Source organism: Notamacropus eugenii, chromosome 1 (assembly GCF_028372415.1).
Source record: "Notamacropus eugenii isolate mMacEug1 chromosome 1, mMacEug1.pri_v2, whole genome shotgun sequence".
Taxonomy (NCBI): Eukaryota; Metazoa; Chordata; class Mammalia; order Diprotodontia; family Macropodidae; genus Notamacropus; species Notamacropus eugenii.
Genome location: NC_092872.1, coordinates 718,591,236 through 718,612,316, shown reverse-complemented (window position 1 = coordinate 718,612,316; position 21,081 = coordinate 718,591,236). Strand labels below are relative to the sequence as shown.

Below are 21,081 nucleotides of genomic sequence, written 5' to 3'. Positions count from 1 at the left end.
GCTCTCTTTGTGAACCCCAAGTTCTCTTGCCAGGTCAGCAATCCCAAGACCTGATGAAACTGACGTACAGCATTCTCCTGTTTATGACCAAAACGTGCAAAAGTTTTGAACTGGATACTGTCCTGATGAATGGCAAATCTCTTATCTTGTTGTTTTCTGGTTTTCTCTTGTTTTATGACATTCTCTCATATTTTATGACATTCCCCTTTTCACTGCTGACAGAACCCAGACATTGTGGTTGCACTCTCTTGTTCTGTGGCAACTGTAATTGTGGATGACATTGGCGTCCTGATTCCAAAAGGATGAGGGAGCAGATCCTCACATAATCTCCTTCAACTAGCCTTTCTTTGAGTTAACGTCTAAATGAATTCCCTTCCATGGACACATGCATGTCTACCACTTTGAGAGAAGTAAACATGTGTCTATGCCCTAATTTTGTTTTTCTTAGGACAAACTATGCAAGGTTAATACTTGTTGAGGATGTCGTTTCAATGACTCAGTCAACAAGGAATTTATTAAATGATTCCTCTGTGCTAGACATTATGGATGCATTGCATCTGGATAATCAACATGCTCACATCTAGGCACCTGGAAAAGAAATGTGAGGCAATTGTCAGAGGGAAGGTGGTACCACCTTCTCATGTAGAAAGTGGCACTTGAGCTGAGATTTGAAAGAACCTGGAGATTCTAATAGGTAGTGGGGAGGGACTGCCCTCTAAGCATGGAAGCTATACAGTGCAAAGGCATGGAGATAGGAGATGGAAATGTTGTGTGTGAAAAAAATAATTGTCAGTAATTGTCACCTGTCCACTGTTAAAACCCTTCTGATTTCCTGCAGGCTATGGCATGCATTAAGTGTTTGGTGAGATTAGATTTGGTCTTGGATAGCTGTCATGTGGAGACACTCTTAAATCCTTTGGTGCTGATATACCTTTGCTTCTCCCTCTTTCTAGGCAATAGAACAGATTTGTGCAATTGGAAATCAACAGGCTTTCTGTGTTCCCTGTCAGGTAAAAGATTATCATCCTAGAATAAACACCCAAGACATGGAAGATTTGACCCTTTTAGCAGGAAGCATGGTCAAATAAATTGTGTCCATTTTTTTGCTCCAATTCTCACCCTCCAATCTGGGTCCCATATTTCTTCCTTTGAACTCTTAATGACCATTCCTGGGTCTCTCTAGCTTGCTTTTGTTCCTAGCAAGAAGCTAGAACTGATTTGTGGGATATTTGTCTGTTCTCACCACTTTTCCATTCATTTCCTCATGAAGAGAGTTTTTTGATTCTGAGTCAGCCCTGATGTCCCACTTGAAAAGTAAAGAACCCCCAGGACTGTGGGCAGGAGAAGTCCCAAGAGTCAGTTATGAGAGAGGGTAAAAAACAGAGAGAGAAGCATCACTTTCTATCCCAAGATCTCCAGCTCCTTTCTAGGACCTCAGCTTTCATGTCAACAAATCATTCTTGTATTATATCATTCACTTCTAAGCCAAGAGGAACATGTTCTATCTTGTGCCCATTCTCCATATTTCACTCTTTCTCATTCTCCATCCCCACCCCCATCTCCACTTCCAGAAGCCTTAAGCCCTCCAATTCACTTGGAAGCTCTCTTCCCTTAAGCTTTTAGGTATAGACAAGACTGACTAACATTTAAGATAACAGAATCTGCCTGACCCTGTGGTCTGCTTCATCCAGATTCTACTCTGCTGGATTCCTTTGATTACTAATCTGGTATATAGTTTTTTTCTTTCTATATTTCTTTGTCTGCTGTCTCCCCCATTAGATGGTGAGCTCCTTGAGAGCAAGGACTGTCTTTCCCTCTTTTTGTATTCCCAGTGCTTAGCAGAGTGCTTGGCATAGAGTAGGAGCTTAATAAATATTTCTTGAGTGACCGATTGAGAAATTTTATAAACATATTATCCCCATCAGGCCTCTTTTGTTCACAGTCCCTTTCCCCTCCTGATATGGTATGATCAGTTTTCCTTTCCAATTGTTCAGTGAGACAGTGGAAATCTTTGTGTTCATCACTGACTTAGGTGATTGTAGAAAAGACTTAAGGACATTGGCACTTTAGCAATTTACAAAGTCCTGTCCCTTTTTTTTGAAAAGTCCATTCACAAAGCTTTTATTCCACTTACATCAAGTTAATACACATGTTCTTAACAATTATGATTGGATTGTTCATGTAAATTTCATGAGACATTAAACAAAGCTAGTCATCATCTCAAGTTATTTCCCTGTTTCCTATTTTTCTGGGACATGCATGCCAGGCAACTGTCAAAAAAGCACAAAAGTCAAAAACCTAAAAAAAGTGAAACACATGAGTTTGGTTTTACTCCTGGCTTGAGCTACAGTGACTTTATGAATATCAAGCAGTTCGTTTTACTGCATCTTTACTTGTACGTTTGTTCTTAGGTTACCCAAACCTTTTAAATACAAATAAAATGAGTGTAACAAAAATGATGAAAGCAAACAGCAGGTAACTTTACAAATAGTGGACTGGGAACCATTTCTGCCCTTCTCCAGAGTAAATTGACTGGGTAAAAGTTTGTCTTAAGGAACAATTTTGCAACTGCAATCATGAAGGTGTACACTTTCAAATTGTATATTGCCCAGATACACATGGAATGGCATGTGATATCTCTGGGACATCTGCTTCTACCATAGCCATGAGTGCTCCAACCCTAACGTGCTCACAATAGCTACATCTATGGATGGAACCAATTATCCCTTTTTCCCTCTACCAAGACAGACCAATATGTAGGCAGTTTTCTTTGTTTAGACGTGGAAGCTCTTTTAACACTGGCCTTATGAAATCAAAATGTACCAAAAGCACTACATCAAACGTAAAATGTGTACAAAAATTCCATATCTCCTTATTGGCCCCCTCAGAGGAAAACAATTAACTCTCCAAATGTCAACTGACTGTACTCCCCTAATGTTAAAAGTAAAAATTCACATGGGAAATATAGAAATCCAAACAGAAGTAACAAGCTTTCATCAACTGTAAACAGAAATGGAGACGGCATGAATGACAAATGGTCTACCATGTAAATTTCAGAAGGAGGCAGACAAATGTTGGAAGGCTGCTTAATTCTCCCCTCCTGTTTCAGCTTAATCTCCTTGGGTGCCTGATGTCCACAATGTCAAGTTGTCTCTCAGTAATTGCATTATTAATGTGCTGTCTTTGTACGATTCTTCACTTAATGTATCAGGTTCATCAATGGCTTCATCAAAAGCTGTCTTTGCAAGGGAGCAGGCTTTCTCTGTGGAATCCAAGATCTCATAATAGAACAGGGAGAAGTTCAAGGCCAGACCCAATCTCATGGGATGTGCTGGTTTCATCTCCATTCTGCTGATTTCACATGCTTCTTGATATGCTTGTTATGACTGATTCAGAATTGTTTTCTTGTCATCACTAGCAGCAACCTCAGCCAAATAATGGTAGTAGTTTCCTTGCATTTTCAAATAGAAAACTTTGCTTTGTGCTTGTGTAGCATTAGGAATCAAAAATTTTTGCACTGGAGACAGTGCATCATTGCAGATACCTCGTAGTTCGGTCTCAATTTTCTCTGTGTATTCTTGATCATCGGCTGTTTTCTCTCAACACATTTTGTCCTTTGCTCAATACTTGAAACACCCCTCCAAGATGACCTTCAGGCCCCCACAACATTGTAGTAATGAACAGAGAGAAGATTCTTCTCCTCACTGGATAGTTCAGCACCTTGCTCACTTACAGACTTCATGCAGACTGCCATGTCATCACATCTCTCAACCTGCTCAGCCAATGTGGCCTTCTGTAACAGGTCATGTTTAACCAGGCCTGAATGTTCTGTGCCCAGAGCAAGTGGTAATGGCAGACAGACCAAAATGACATTCAGTGGTCCCTGGGTGGGAGAGGGGCCTCCTTTCCCTACTTTAATGGAGGTATTATTATAATTTCTGTTGCCATTGGTGACATCCAGTGGTGCAGTAGTTGGAGAGATAGGCCTGGAATCAGGAAGACCTAAGTTCAAATCTGGTCCCAAACATTAACTCTTGTCACCCTGGGAAAGCCACTTAACCTGTGTTTTCCTCAGTTCCCTCATCCATTAAATGGGGATAATTGAAGAGTTGTTGTGGGGATCAAAGGAGATAATAGTTGTCAAGACTTTAGCACAGTACCTGGCATGTAGCAGCTAGACAAATGCACATTCCCCATGTTATGGATAAGGAGTGTGGGCTTTTGATTTACTCATGGTTGCCTGACCCCAAAATGCCATAACTGGGGTTCAAACACTGTTTTTTGATCTCCTAAATTCAGTGGTTTGACTCTGGACTGCCTCTCTTTCTTCTGCCTAGGAAGGTAGTGCTGCCTACTGACTAGAATACTGCTTCTGGAGACAAGCAGGGCTGGAGTTCAAATCCTGCCTTTGACTTAAACATGTAAATTGATTTTTTGTTTTTTGTTTCACCTTCATTTCTGAATATCTCTTCCCTTTTCCAGAAATCCACCTCTTGTAATAAAGAATCAAAAAAACAAAAAAAGAAAAAATGTAGCTCATCAAATGTAATCAATAAATCAATTTACTCTGACAGTACATGCAATAATCCACAGTCATCATACCACACCACTACAAGGATGGAAAGGAAGAGTATTTCCTGTGCTGTTCTCCAGGTGAAAGGTTGGCTATTATAGCTATACTGCATTCAGTTTCATTGTTTTATTCTTTACCATTATGTTATTAGTCAGTGTGTGTATTATTTTCTTAGTTCTACTTATTAATACTAATATTACTTATACTTATGGACAACATTTATATAAGTTGACCTAAGCCTTCTCATATTACTCTGAAATCTTCTTATTTCCCATTTATCATGATACAGTAATATTCCATTACATTCATGTGTCATATTTGTCTAGCTCTAATTAGGCAGCCAGCTGGTACAGTAGATAGAATGTAAACTGTGTGGCCCTGGACAAGTCACTTAATTTTTCCACATCTGAGATTTCTCATCTTTCAAATGGGGATAATACTAGCACCTGTGCTGTGGTGATCCAGTAAGTTAATCTATGTAAGGTGATTATTATATCTTAAAGTACTGTGCAATGCTTTGCTCTTTAGTCTTTTCAGTTTTGTCCAGATCTTCATGGCCTCATTTTGGGGTTTTCTTGGCAAAGATACTGGCATGGTTTGCCATATTTTTCTCCAGCTCACTTTATAGATGAAGAAACTGAGGCAAATAGGGTTAAGTGACTTTTCCAGGGTCACAGGTCAGTAGCTGTCTGAGGCTGAACTCTGGTCCTCCTGACTCCAGGTACAGTGCTCTATCCATTGCACCACCTAAGTGACCTAAATTATTTCTTTGTATGAAATGTCACTATAGTTGAAAGAAAATTTCAGACATGTCTGACTCCTTGTGACCCCACTTGGTGTTTTCTTGACAAAGATCCAGGAATGGTTTGCCATTTTCTTTTCTAGCTCACCTGTATAGATTAGGAAAATGAGGCAAAGTGATTTGCCTAGGGTCACACAGCTAGGAAGTATCTGAAGCCATACTTGAATTCAGGAAAATAAACCTTCCTGTCCTCATGCCCCATAGTCTATCAAGTCTGGCACCTGAAAAGCTTAAAAGCAGACTTTTTAGGACACATTCTCCTTGCTCTCTCCCAACCTCCTTTCTTATAATTTCTTTTTTCCTGGCTTTTCTTCATCCCTTTAAAAAGTTTTTTTAATACACATTTTTGTAATAAAAAGCATTCTCATATTTTTAGCATAATATATTATATATTTTAAATACATTAGTACGTTTTTTGGAGTCAAATGCATTTCTATAACATAATACAATATACAAGATGATTGTATATGAAGCTGCTAACCCACTATGAACAATTTGCTGTTGTTTCAAATACACAACAAAGTTGCCATGTAAATTTCCTTATTTTTCTACCCTGCTTCCCTTATTGGTCGCTTCACTACCATTTTCCTTCGAAGGTTTAGGGAAGTTAAGCATCTTTATCCTTATTGCTCATGGTCCAGTCTCTGGGAAGATGAACAAGTAACTACCAAGGGTGACCAAGATAGGAGTTCTAGTCTTGCTTGAGGGTTGGTTTCCCAGAGTGAGGAGACAGGATCCACACTGTGGATTGTGTTGCCTCAAGATATTTAGGGACTCTTCCATCCACCTCATCTATGCTGGCTGTCCATTTAGGGCTCAGGAAAAGAAGCCAGAGCTCAGAGTCCAGGCACATTCCCCTGAATTGTTTGCACTTTCCTCTTAAACAACAGCTCAGGGTGAGGAGCTTGGTGTAGGGAGCAGAGTACAGAGTAAAGAATGAGACCAGCTTCTGGAAGTATCCCCCATGGGAAGGTTTGTGGTCCTTGGCTGAAGCTTACCAGGCAGAAGGTTCTTTCTCTTCCTCCTTTTTCTCTCACTTCTTAATCTTTCTACCTCAACCAGAGCCCCTGGGACAAGTGGCTTCTACAGCAGACCTGAATTAAGCCCAATTCTCTCCTGAGAGCAGTGTTTGCCCCAAAGCAGTGACTCTAGGGTAGCACCTGCTTCCCTACTCTGAAGGACTGAGCAGCCTGGGGAGGTTTTTGTTCAGGGCTGAAACACTGTGGGAATGGAGCACTACTATGTTGATAACAGTAAAAATCTCCCATATCCTCATCCTCCACACCACTGATGGTGAAGGTGTAATCTGTCCCAGAGCCACTGCCACTGAACCTGGAAGGGACTCCAGATGCCAGACTGGAAGTAGCATAGAACAGGAGTTTGGGAGACTGTCCTGGTTTCTGTTGGTACCAGCTTATCCACTTGCTAATACTCGTACTGGCCTTGCAGCTGATGGTGACTCTGTCTCCTGGAGCCACAGTCAGGGAGGTTGGAGTCTGGGTCATCACAGTTGCTGCCTGGGTTTCTTGGTGGAAAAAGAAGAAAATGATTTCAGTGAAGCATCATGTGTAGATACAAGGAATGCAGTAGTTGCCTATCCCCCAGAATGTGTCATAGATGCCCACTGGAGAACTCCTTCTGTCTCTAAAGTGGTGTCAACCTATGCCTCATTGGCAGTCTTACCTTGAAACCAGAGCAGTGGGAGCCAGAGGAACAAGGAAGGGGAGAGCATTGTGACCCTTGGAGAGCTGGAGACAGAGAGCTCTGAGCTTGGTGAGAAATTTGGGAAATATTTATATGTGAGACTGGGTTTGTGAAAGGTCCCTTGAAGATCACCATGCAAAACAATGTTGATTCAAACCCAACTCATGACCACAGGACTAGTTACATGCACATGGAGAGAATGGCCCATTTGCTTTTCCTTGAAAGTGTGACCTCATGTGGTCTCTTTTCTTATTGCTATATGAAATGGACCTGCCTTAGTCTGGACCTGGTGGTGGCTGTTGCAGGTGGTCTATTGTGGTTATAAACATGGAGTGGGGTCCAGGGCTCTCTGTCTTCCCAGGAGAGATCAGATGGCTCTGAGGCTAGAGACCAAGAGTTGACAAATGTCTGCGAAATGAAAGAAAGAATAGAGGAAAGAAAGAAAGGGGAAAGAAAGAGAATGAAAGGAAGGAAGAAAGAAAGGAATTAGCTGAGGTAGAAAAAAAGCTAAGACTTGGAAACTAACAGAATTTAAAGCAGTTTTCTTGTCAAATGATGCATTCTTATCGCAGAAGGTGATGTCTTTGAGTTTATGAATTAGTAGATTGCTAATACTTCATCTTGTGTAGTGATAATAGTATTCCATCACAATCAGACTCCACAACTTGTTCAGTCATTCCCCAAATGATGGACATCCCCTCAATTTCAAATTCCTTGCCCTGAGAAACGATTTGCTACATATATTTTTGTACATACAAGGTCCCTTTCCTTTTAATTTTTTTTATCACTTTTGGGATACAGACCTAGTGGTGACATTGGTAGGTCAAAGGGTATTCATGATTTTATAGCACTTTAGGAATATTTCCAAATTGCTCTGTAGAATGGTTGAATCAATTCACAAATCTACCAACAAAGCATTAATTCCTGTTTTTTCCCATATTCCCTGCAACATTTGTCTCTTATCTTTTCTGTCTTATTAACTAATTTAAGAGGTATGCAGTAGTACCTGACAATTGTTTTAATTTGCATTTCTCCAATTAATACTTAGAGTATTTTTTCATGTTGCTTCATCTGAAAAGTGGTCATATCTTCTGATCATTTATCCATTGGGGAATGGCTCTAATCTTCATAAATCTGATTCAGTTATCTCTATGTTTGACAAATGATGCCTTTTTCAGAGAATCTTGCTTCAAAATTTTTGACAGTTATGATTGCTAACTATACTTTCCTTCATCCTTCCCCCCCCCCATTTATTCTGTTCTCTCTCTCCTTTCACATTATTCTCCTCAACGATGTTTTGCTTGTGACTATACTCTTCCACAATGTGCCCTCCCTTCTGTTAGCCCCCTCACCTCCTCTTCTTTTATCCTATTTCCCTTCTACTTTCCTGTGTGGTAAGACAGATTTCTATACTCAATGCAGTGTGTATGTTATTCTCTCTTTTACCCAAATCTGATGAGAGTAAAGTTCATTCACTCTCCCTCACCTCCTCCCTGTTCCTCTACACTGTAAATGTTTTTTCTTGTCTCTTTTACGTGAGATAATGCACCTCATTTTACCTCTCCTGTTCCCTTTCTCCCTCTTTCACCCCTTAATTTTGTGGAAAGGAAGGATGAAAGACAGAAAAAAATAAGGGGAGAAAGAAAGAAAAGAAAGAAAGAAAGGATGGGAGAAAGAAACAAATTGATTTAGAAAGAATACTAAGACTGGGCATCCAAAAGAATTAGAGGTGGAGGTGGAGGGGACTTTGGAAATTTTTTGGTCAGTATTCTAGGTGGTGTGGAGTGAATATGTCCCTTGAGTTGTTGAGGAGCGATGTTTATTCTTTTTTCTGTATATCTACTATAGCTTTCTAAAAGCTAAAAAGGAAAAAAAGAAACACTGTAGATTTAATTTTGTAGCAGGGTAAACTGAGACCAAAGGGAGTGAAATGGTTATTCAGGTGTCTTTTTTCTATTAAAATTCATCATCCTTTTTCCTCCAGTCAGAAAGTTTCCATGTCAGTCAAAAGTGGGATCAAACCTGTTGCACCTGTAGTATTTCTAGCCTGGAGAGACAGAGAGATCTAGTCAACAAACAATTTGTCATTGAAGACCCTCAGGGTTTCTTTCCAGAACACTAGCAATTGCTATTTACACTCCCTCTAAGCTATCAAACCCCAAAGACTGACCCAGAGAGTCTTGGACTGGATCTTATTATTTGCCAATGAGTGAAAGCCAGAGTGTTTAGGATTTCAGACATAGTGAAGGAGCTCCATTAGAACCTGAACGGGCTCTATTAAGTCTAGTTTTCCAGAACTCAATCTCAAGAAACTTATATTCCTTTGGGCAAGGCAACCATAGGTCAGTGTATGACTTCCCATAGGGAGGAAATGAAGGAAGGGAAGAAGGGGTGAAGAAATGAGCATTGCCCAGTTGGAACTGAACAGTTGGGTTGGGAGTGGATCAGTTTCTACCATTCACAAATTGTTGTATGCCCTTCATTCTTTTTTTTAAAAGTTTATTTATTTTTAGTTTTCAATGTTCACTTTGATTAAATTTTGAGTTCTAAGTGTTTGCATCAGTTTGCAATTCCACTAGCAGTGCATTAGTACTCCAATTTTCCCACATCTCCAACATTTATCATGCTTTTATTTTGTCATGTTAGCAATCTGATGAGTGTGATGTGGTGTCTCAGAGTTGTTTTAATTTCTATTACTCCAATCAATAGTGATTTCAAATATTTTTATATGTCAGTATGAATAGCTTTCATTTTTTCATCTGAAAATTGCCTGTTCATATCCTTTGACCCTTTATCAGTTGGTGAGCAATTTGCATTTTTATAAACTAAACTCAGTTCTTTATATGTTTTACAAATAAGGCCTTTATCAGAGACTGTGGTTATGAACATTGTTTCCCAGATTTCTCTTTTCCTTCTATTCTTGGTTGCATTGGTTTTATTTGTGAAAAACCTTTTTAATTAAATGTAATCTTTGCATTTCATAATGTTCTGTATATCTTGTTTGGTCATAAACTCTTCACTCTTCCAGAGATCTGACTATTACTTTCTCTCCTAGTATGGTTCTAGTTTCATCCCTTATGACTGAATCCTGCATGCATTTTAAGCTTTATAATGGTATATGGTGTAAGATGTTGGTCTGTGCTTAGTTTCTGCATATAGTTTTCCCATTTTACCAGGAGTTTTTGTCAAATCACGAATTCTTAATCCAGAAACTACAGTGTTTAGGTTTATCAAACTGTAGATTACCATATTCTTTGACAACTCTGTCCAATGTACCTGACCTAATCTACTGATCCACCACTCTATTTCTTAGGCCTTACCAAGTAGTTTGGATGTTTGCTGCCTCATAATAGTTTTAGATCTGGTATGTCTAGGCTACTTCTCTTCCATTTCTTTTCATTAATTCCCTTGATATTCTTCATTCTTTGCTCTTCCAGATGAATCATTACTATTTTTCCTTGCTTTATTAGATTATTTTTTGTTAATTTGATTGGTATGGCACTCAATAAATAAATTAATTTTGAAAGAATTCCCATCTCTATTAGCACAGCCTACCCATGAGCAACTGATATTTTTGCAGTTATTTAGATCTGATTTGCTTTTCATTCTTTGAAGAGGACCAATGACCTCAGAAAGGCGATGTCTTGAGTTGTGAGTGAATGGGATTTAATGAGGTAGGGCTATATAAAATCACCAGACTCACTCTCTCCTCCTGAGCCATCTGGCTCCAGTGGTGAGAAATAGGTCAGGATACCTGCATTTGGTTAATGAAACCTGAGAAACAGAAATGAAAAAAAGAAGTCAGGAAAAGACCTCTCTCCCCCTGTATCTGTTACCATCAAACTTGTTATCTTGACCAATGTCTTGCCACTGGAATGTGATGACCTGGAGGAGATAGTAAGACTGAGGCCTTCACAGTGCTCTGCCTCACCTGAACTCAACTCACTTTGAAGTCAAGACATTCCCCCGCAAAGTCATTGGTCGTCTTACAGATTGAAGGGTGAACAATAAACAACAACAACCAGTCTGTATGTTGGAATCTTTCCTTTTAGACACAATGAGCTTGAGCCAGGTTGGCCCCTGACTTCCTTACCCTTTCTGTTAGGATCCATGGCATGAGGGATAAAACAGAAAGAATGAAGTCATTTTCTTTGCTTACAGCCCCAAGGGCAGCTGGCATCTCATGACCAGGCCTTGTTATCTCTTTTCCCTTTCTTAAAGGTATCAATATGCTTTCTGGGCAGCTAGGTGGTGCAGTGGCTAGAACACCAGTGCAGGAGTCAGGAGGATCTGAGTTCAAATTTCACCTCAGACACTTGATACTCACTAGCTGTGTGACCTTGGTCAAGTGACTTTACCCCAATTACCTCATCCTGGGTCATTTCCAGTCATCTTGATGAATATCTGGTTACTGGATTAAGATGGCTTTGGAGGAGAAGTGTGGCTGGTTACCTGCACAGCCCTCCTTCACTCAAAACAAAGTCAAGTGCAAGTCATATCATAATTTCTCTGATGGCATGGCCTTTTTTGGCAACAAAGGACAAACATGCAAAATACTTCTTCATAGATCTCCAGTAGGCAAATCCATTGTTGTCCACAGTCATGGGACAACCCCAGGGTGGAAGTTTGCTCCCCTGGGATCTACATTAAAGACACTTTTTTTCTCAACTTGTGTCTTTGATTCCTTGTAGGATTTAGCACTCCCTTGTTAAGGATCACTTTTCAGTCAGTAAATCATTCAGTCAACAAACAATTTATGAAATGCTTCCACTGTGCTAGACATTATGGATACTTTGCATCTGAGTGATGAACATATTCCATCTGCAAAATAAATATGAGACAATTTTCAGAGGGTAAGTGGTCCCACCTTTTCATGTAGAAGATCACGCTTGAGCCACGATTTAAAGGAAACTTGGGATTCTAAATGGCATAGGGGAGGGACTGAATGGGTGTTATCCAGTACAAAGAAATGGAGATGGGAGTGGGACTGTGTGTGTGAAAAAACAAGGTAAGGAATTGTCCCCTATTTCAGTTAGGATTTCCTGAAGTGCACGGCATGCCTTAAGCATTTTCTGAGCTTAGAGTTGGTGTATAGGATGTAAAACCTGCTTCCCCACAAAGACCAACGAGGTGTCCTGGGAAATGGGAGAGGCTGACTTGAGCCCTTCTGTACTGAGATACCAACAATTCTCTGTGATGGTCTCTAAGTGACGCCAAAATACTCCTGCTTTGTCAACAGTGACTAGATCTAGTAAAACTTGCACAGACATCCTGAGTCAGGGTCAGTTCTTTGCTTTATAATTCCCCTCACTTATCCCTTTCTTGATCAATTCCAACTTTAGCTCAGAGTGTACACTACTGACTTGAGAGGAAGAAACCTGCATACAAGCTAATTCTGCTTGTCTTTCTTAGTCTGAGCTCTAGGGTTGACTTTATTGTTTCTGTGACACAGATAGGAAACGTGACTGAAGACAGTTCTGCACTTTGGTCCCAGGACCCATTCTCCTCAAGTTCTGACCTTCACATATATTTTGTGGACTGTAGAAGTGCTAGTGTATATGTGTCTTTCTACTCTACCATCTTGACTCCTTGATAATTTCTTGAAAGATGATGTCTAGAATCATTTTTTGATCTTGACTTTCAGGTAGTAAATTAATTTTTAATTTCTCTCTTCTGGATCTGTTTTCAAGGTCATCTGTTTTTCCCATGAGGCATTTCATAGAGTCTTCTATTTTTAATTCTTTTGGCTTTGTTTTGGGGTTTCTTGATTTCTCATAAAGTCGTTAGCTGCCAGTTGCTCCATTCTAATTTTGAAGAAATTATTTTCTTCCCTGAGCTTTTGGACCTCCTTTCCCATTTGTCTCATTGTGCTTGTTAAGACATTCTTCTCCTCATTGACTTTTTGTAGTTCTTTTGTGATTTGGGTTAGTCTATTTTTAAAGTATTATTTTCTTCAGTATATTTTTGTGTCTCCTTTAGCAAGTTGATGACTCATTTTTCATGATTTTCTTGCAACATTCTCATTTCTCTTTTCTATTTTTCTCTACTTCTCTTACTTAATATTCAAAATCCTTTTGGAGGTTTTGCATGGCCTGAAACCCATTCACATTTTTCTTGGAGGCTTTAAATGTAGGAGCTTTCACATAGTTGCTTTCCTGAGTGTGTTCTGATTATTTAGTTTCCAATTAATTTTTGGTTTATCTTTCCATGGTTTTTTATTACATACAATTTTTATTGCATTATGGTCTGAGAAGGATGAATTGACTATATCTGCCTTTCTGCACTGGATTGTGAGTTTTTTATGCCTTAGAACATGGCCAGTTTTTCTATATGTGCCATGTACCCCTGAAAAAATGTATATTCCTTTTTATCCCCATTTAATTTTCTCCAGAGATCTACTATACCGATCTTATGCAGAGTTTTATTCACTTCCTTAACTTCTTTCTTGTTTATTTTAAGGTTAGATTTATCAAGTTCAGAGAGGGGCAGGTTGAGGCCCCCAATAATATAGTTTTGTTCTCTATTTCTTCCTGCAACTCCCTCAATCTCTCCACTAGGAACTTGGATGCTATAACACTTGGAGCATACATGTTTAGTAATGATATTGATTCATTGTCTATGACACCTTTAAGTAGGATATAGTTTCCTTCGTTATCACTTTTGATTATATCTATTTCTGCTTTTGCTTTGTCTGAGATTAGGATTGCTACCCCTGCTTTTCTTACATCAGCTGAAGCACAATATATTCTGCTCCAACCTTTTACATTTTCCCTGTATGTATCCTCCTGTTTCAAATGTGTATCTTGTAAACAACATATTGTTGGATTATGGCTTTTAATCCGTTCTGCTATCAGTCTCCATTTTATGGAAGAGTTCATTCCATTCACATTCACAGTTATGATTACAATCTGTTTCTTTCCCTCCAACCTCTTTCCCACCTTCTGTGCTTATAGTTCTTCCATCTCCCTTCTCCTCCTCAGTAGAGTTTTCACTTTTGATCACCACCTCTCGCAGTCTTCTCTTCCTTCTTTCAGCCCCCTTCCTTTTATTCCCCTTTACCCTTACTACTTCTTCCTCCCCTTTTAGCTTCCCTTCTCCTTTCTTCCCCCTTCCCTTCCTACTGCCTATAGAGCTAGTTAGATTTCTATACTTAAGTTTATTGTTCCCTCCTTGAACCAAATCAGTTGAGAGTATCTCTCAAACAATGCTCCTCTCCCTCCCCTCTTTCCCTCTTCTATAATATAATTTTGTACTTCTTCCTGTGATGTAATTTGTCATTTTCTGCTCCCTCCTTTTTACATCTTCTGTTACAATCCCTTTGTATGCTTGAATCACATTTTTATTATCATATTATTTACTTTATACCTGTTCCCTTTATCTATGTATATCCCTTTATACTTCCTAATAGATGTACACTTCTCAAGATTAACACATATCATCTTCCCCTATAGGGAGGTAAACAGTTTTCCTAAATTGAGTAACAAGTTTTTCTTTTCCCCTGCTTACCTTTTTATTCCACCCTTGAGAACTGCGTTTGAAGATCTGATTTTCTATGGAGTCTTGGCCTTTTTTCAGGAAGGTCTGAAAATCCCTTATTTTGTTGAATGTCCATCTCCTTGCCTGAAATGTTATGCTGAACTTTGCTGGGTAATTGATCCTTGGTTGTATTCCCAGCTGGTTTGCCTTACGGAATATCAGATTCCATTTCCTTCAGTCCTTTAATGTACAGGCTGCAAGGTGTTGTGTGATCCTGACTCTAGCTCCTCAATATTTGAATCATTTCTTTCTGGCTGCCTGTAGTATTTTCTCCTTCACTTGATAGTTCTGGAATTTGGCAACAATATTTCTTGGGGTTTTTAGTTTTGGAACCCTTTTGGGAGGTGAAGAGTGGATTTTTTCAATGACTATTTTGCCCTCTGGATCTAGCACTTCAGGGCAATTTTCCTTGATGATTTCTTGGAAGATATTGTCCAGACTCTTTTTTTCATCTCGGCTTTCCGGTAAGCCAATAATTCTTAAATTTTCTCTCCTGGACCTATTTTCCAAGTCAATTGTTTTTCCAATTAGATATTTCACATTTTATTGTATCTTTTCATTCTTTAGATTTTGTTTGACTGATTCTTACTGTCTCATAGAGTCATTAGCTTCTCCTTGTCCAATTCTAATTTTCATCAAGTTGTTTTCTTCAGTTAATTTTTGCATCTCCTTTTCCATCTGTCTAATTATTCCTTTTAAAGAATTATTTTCTCCAATTAGTTTTTGTACTTCCTTTTCCAGTTGCCCAATTTTCACAGTTAGGTTTTGCGCTTCCTTTTTCCATTTGTTCAATTTTCCCTTTTAAAGAATTGTTCTCTTCAATGAATTCTTTTTCATACTTTTAAAATCATTGGCCATTTTTTTCTTCTATTTCCTTCTTCTGCTGTTCTAGGAGTGCTTTCAGTGCCTGTGAAGCAGTTCTTAGTCCCTTCTGTAGTTTCAGATAAGAGTATAGTCTCAATGCTGACCTCTGTGGTATTCGTGTTTTAGTCTTTGTCCCCCTAAAACAATTCTATAATCTTTTTCTTCTGGCTTTACTTCTTCTTGCTCATGATGGTGAGGTTTTGTGTGTTGTGGCCTCTGGTTTTTCCAGTTAGAAACTGGAGAATCTGTTGCTGAGCTGCTGGTGTGGGAAAGCTAAGGGCTGGTGCTTTTTTTCCTTTTACTTTTTCTTTCCTGGCTTAGCCATGGGGCTAGCTGGTTAAGTGTGTGGGAAGGGTGGTCTGGTCATAGGAGATCTCCTCAGCTGAGCTAGAACAAAGGCAATCTCAGCTCATTTTGGGTCCTAGTGTGAGTTTTCACCCCATCAGAGGCTCCTGTCCTAGTGGTGAGGCATGCCTGGGTCCTAGTAAGATAAGTTGTCTTATCTTCCTATATTAACAACTTATTCATTTAAGAAATTCTTTTCTTATATCATATTTAACCTTATGGAAACAATAATTTTGGATGACAAAGGCATCCTGAGTCAGGAAGGGAGGTAGTGATGAGAGGCATTGGCTCGGAAGATGTAAGGTCTACTTTGTCTGACCATCTAGGAGTTCGTGGCCTTGTGATGAGCTCTCTGGCATGTGTCTATGTGCACGTTTCACAGGCTTTGAGAGAAATACACACTCACATTCAGACTAATTTTCTTCTTCTTTCTAGAAAGGAACTTGGGAATAGCTGACACCACCAAGGGGTGACAAGGAAAGGAGATCCAGTCTTACCTGACAATTAAGTTCTCACAGGGAGGAGAGAGACTGGATTCATCCTGTGATTGAGTGACCTGAGGAATTTAGGGACAGTTCTATCCATCTTGTCTATCTTGGCTGTCTTTTTAGGATAGGGGAAAAGCAGCCAGAGTCCAGGCTCATTCCAGTGAATATTTTACAGCTTTTTTTTAACAGCAGTTCATGGTGAGGGAACTGAGAACACAGTAAGCAAGGAGACCAGCTTCTGGAAGCATCTCCCATGGGGAGGTTTATGGTCTTTTGCTAAAGTTTAACAGGCAGAAGATTCATTCTCTTCCTCCTTTTTCTCTCACTTCTTAATCTTTCTACCCCAATCAGAGCCCCTGGGACAAGTGTTTCCTGCAAAAGAGCTGAATTAGGCCCAATTCTCCCCTGAGGGCAGTGACTGTCCAGAGTTGACAAGTGTTTGTGCAAAGAATCGAAGAAAGAAAAAAAAAGAAGAAAAGAAGAAAGAGAGAAAGAAAAAGAAAGAAGGGAAGGAAGGAAATAAGGAAGAAAGGAAGAAAAGAGCTGAATAAGAAAGAAAACTAAGATTGAGGAACCAAAAGAATTGAAAGGCAACCAAGGACCCAGGTTTAGATGAAATGGAGGTAGAGGGGACTTTGGATATTCTTTGGTCGGTTGGTCTCTTCTGCATTTCTGTTACAGCTTTCTAAAAGCTAAAATAGGAAAAAAAGAAACACTGTAGACTTCATTTTACAGAAGGGGAAACTGAGGCCAAAGGGAGTGAAATGATTATTTAGGTGCCTATTTCCTATTAAAGTCCATCATCCCCTTTCCTCCAGTCGGTAAGCTTCCATACCATTCAGCAGTGGGATCAAGCCTGTGAGCAGCTGTTCTATTTCCAGCCTAGTGAGAGACAGGGAGACCTAGTCACCAAACAATGTGGAGGGGGAAGACCCTCAGGGTTTCTGTCCAGGACAGGAACAATTGCTATTTACACTCCCTCTGGGCTGTCAAAACCCAAAGAGTGACCTTGAGCATCTTGGGCTGGATCTTACCATTAGCCAATCAGTGAAAGCCAGAGTGTTTGGGATTTCAGGCAAGGTGAAGTCACTCCATTTGAATCTGAATGGACTCTATCAAAGTCTGGTTTTCCAGAACTCAGTTTCAAGGAATTTTTACTTCTTTGGGCAAAGCACCCCTAGGTCAGTGACTCTCCAAAGGCAGGACATGAAGAAGGAAAGACGACAGGAGTGAAGGAAAGAACACTACCCAGCTGAAACGAAATAGTTAAGTCAGCAGTGGAGCAGCTACTATTATTCCCAAATTGTTGTTTGTCCTTCATACTTTTTTTTTTAAATACTTATTTTTAGTTTTCAATATTAACTTTTATGAGATTTTGAATTCTAAGTATTTGGATCAATTGACATCTCTGATAATAATGCATTACTGTTCCAAGTTTCCCAAATCTGCAACATTTATAATTTTCCTGTTTTGTCATGTTAGCAATCTGATAGGTGTGATGTGGTATCTCAGAATTGTTTTTAATTTGAATTTCTCTGATCACTAGTGATTTAGGGCATTTTTACATATGACTATGGATAGTTTTAATTTCTTCATCTGAAAACTGCCTGTTCATATCCTTTGACCATTTATCAGTTGGGGAACAACTTGTATTTTTTATAAATTAAACTTATTTCTCTATATATTTGGCAAATGAGGTGTTTATCAGGGACACAGGCTATCAAACTTGTTTTCCAGCTTTCTGCTTCCCTTCCAATACTGATTCCATTGGCTTTCTTTGTGGAAACCCTTTCCAGTTTAGTGTAACCAAAATGAGCCATTTTGCTTTTCATAATGTTCTCTATATTTTGTTTCGTAATAAATTCTTCATTTTTCCATAGATTTGACTATACTTTTCTGCCCCAATTTGCTTCTAGTTTCAGCCTTTATGACTGAATTCTGTACCTATTTTGACCTTATCTTGGCATATTGTACAGGATTTTGGTCTGTGCCAATTCCTGTGCACAGTTTTCCATTTTTCTAAGGAGTTTTTATCTGATCATGAGTTCTTTTATTAAAAATTGATTTTTTTTGTTTTCACTTCTCTGCAATCACTTCCATAAGTCTTAGATTTTCTCCCTCTTCCTCCACCCTCCATCTCTGAGACAACATGTAGTCTTATAAGGGTTCTACACATACATTTGTATTAACCACATTTGAACATTAGTCATGTTGCACAGAAAAATGATAACGAATGGGAGATATCATGAGAAAAAAACAAACCACAAAAAACATAACACAAAAGAAATTGGTATGCTTCATTCTGCATCCTGCAAATCGAGAGGTCTTAATGCAGATACTGGAGTCTTTAGGTTTATCAAACAGGAGATTATTATAGTTATTGACTATCATGTCTGATATACTTGACAATTCCACTGTCTCACCATTTCATTTATGTGGCACTACTAAGAAGTTCTGATGATTGCTGCTTTATAATAGTTTCAGATCTGAAATGGCTAGGCCACTTTCTCTTGCATTTCTTTTCATAAATTCCCTTGATATTTTTAAACTTTTCCTCTTCCAGATGAATTGTTACTATTTTTCTAGATGTATAAAATTAGTTTTGGTAGTTTGATTAGTATGACACTTGATAAGTAAAATAATTTTGGTAGAATTTCCATTTTTATCATATTAGCATGGCCTCCCCATGAGCAACTGATATTTTTCCAGTTATTTAGATCTAATTTGTTTTTCATTCTTGAAGACAACCAATAATCTCAGAAAGGTGATGTCTTGACTTGTGAGTTAATTGGATTTAAGCGAGGTAGGGCTGGGCAAATTCACCAGTTTCACTCTCTCCTCCAGAGCCACCTGGATCCAGTGGCAAGACATAGATCAGGATGACTGGAGATGGTCCATAAAATCTGAGAAAGAGAAACGAAAAAAGGACATCTAGGAATGACCTCTCTCCCACTGTATCTGTCGCCATTGACCCTGTTATCTTGACCTACGTCTTACCACTGGACTCTGATGATTCTGGAGGAGAGAGTGAGGCTGATGACTTCACATAGCTTTGCCTCATCTAAACCCAACTCACTTTGAAGTCAGGACAGTCCCCTCCTGATAACATTGGTGTTCTTTCAGATTGAAGGATGAACAATCAATAGCAACAAGCCTGTACCTTGGAATCTTTCCTTATAGACACAATCAGCTTGAGCCAGGTAGGCCCCTAATGTTCTTACCCTTCTGTTAGGATCAATGGCATGAGGGATAAAACAGGGAGAATGAAGTAATTTTCTTTGCTTAGATACCCGAAGGGCAGCTGGCATCTCATGACCAGGACTTGTTATCTCTTCCCTTCCTTGTAAATGTATAAAAACTTTTTCATAGATCTCTAGTCTAAAAAATCCATTGTTGTCTGCAGTCATGGGATCACCCTAGGGTGGCAGGTTTTTTCCCCTGAAATCTCCATTAAAGATACTTTATGTCTCAACTTATGCCTTTGATTCCTTTTAGGTCTTGACTCCTTTATTAAGGATTGCTTTTCAATCAGTAATCACTCAACAAGCAATTTATGAATTGATTCCTTTGTGCTAGACATTATGGATAAATTGCATCTGAGTAATCAATGTATTTCAACTACAAAATAAATATGAAGTAATTGTCAGAGGGAAGGTGGTGTCACCTTTTCGTGTAGAAGATAGCACTTGAGCCAAGATTTAAAAGAAATTGAGGAGGCTAAAAGGTAGAGGGGAGGGAATGCATGGGGGTTATCCAGTACAAAGGCATGGAGGTTGGAGATGGGAATGTATGTGTGTGGAAGAACAAGGTCAGGAATTGTTACCTATCCCACTTAGGAATTCCTGAAGTCTGTGAGAAGACTTAAGAGTTCTCTGAGCTGGTAAAAGTATGCACCTCTAGAAGCTCTCCTCCCACAACATATAAAACACTGGTAAATAATGAATAAACAAATTTTCGAAAAACAGAGACCACAAAGTGACGGAGTGAAAGAGATTTCCAGCCCAAGACACCCTCAAAGGCCAACAGGAAAGGTCTGTCACACTGGGTACGCAGCGCTGCACAACACAGCCTGGGCCATGCAGTGGCAAGGACAGGACTGGAGATGGCTTCAAGTTGCCAAGGGCAGCAGCTGTGGGTCTCATAATCCTCAACTCCCAAACAGCAAGACAGCTTCCAAGGTGAAAAGGGACCACAGTAGTCTAGCCTAAGCCCTAGGCAGCAGCATCTTCCATTCATGGAGTCCTGGCCCAAATCCCCTTGGGAATTGAGCAGTTGATCTCGATCTCAGCCCTGAGTGTCTGCTGAGGAAGAGGAGGAGTTCTGACACAATGGAGCTGGTGGAGGCTCTGGAGAAGGAATCCTGCTCACAGATCAGAGAGCAGGCCAGGAGAGGAATAAACTCCTTGCCCCTGATTGTGCCACCTTGGAGGAACTGAGAACATACAGATCCACACATTATACCCTCCCTTTGACAAAGGACTCAAAAGTCAAGTAACTGATTGAAAAAATGCCCCCAAAAGGGAAAAGAATAACATAAGATTATTTCTTGGTGAGCAGGTATTTTCTTCCATTCTTTCTGATGAGGATGAACAATGCATACCATCAGAGGAATGACTCAAATTTAGGCTTCTGCATCCAAAACTTTCAAAATAAATATGCAATGATCTCAGCCCATGGAAGAGCTCAAAAAGAATTTTCAAAATCAAGTTAGAGAATTACAGGAAAAATTGGGAAGATAAATGAGAGTGATGCGAGAAAATCATGAAAAC

General features: G+C 39.4%; 1 long non-coding RNA gene and 1 pseudogene across 2 annotated transcripts in view; one reads left to right on the top strand and one right to left on the bottom strand.

Moving 5' to 3' along the window:
- Positions 1 to 21,081, top strand: part of LOC140521593 (uncharacterized) — a 250,177-nt gene that overhangs the window by 66,536 nt on the left and 162,560 nt on the right. The gene's annotated exons all lie outside the window — the stretch shown is intronic.
- LOC140528520 (14-3-3 protein zeta/delta pseudogene) lies at positions 3,087 to 3,769 on the bottom strand (annotated as a pseudogene).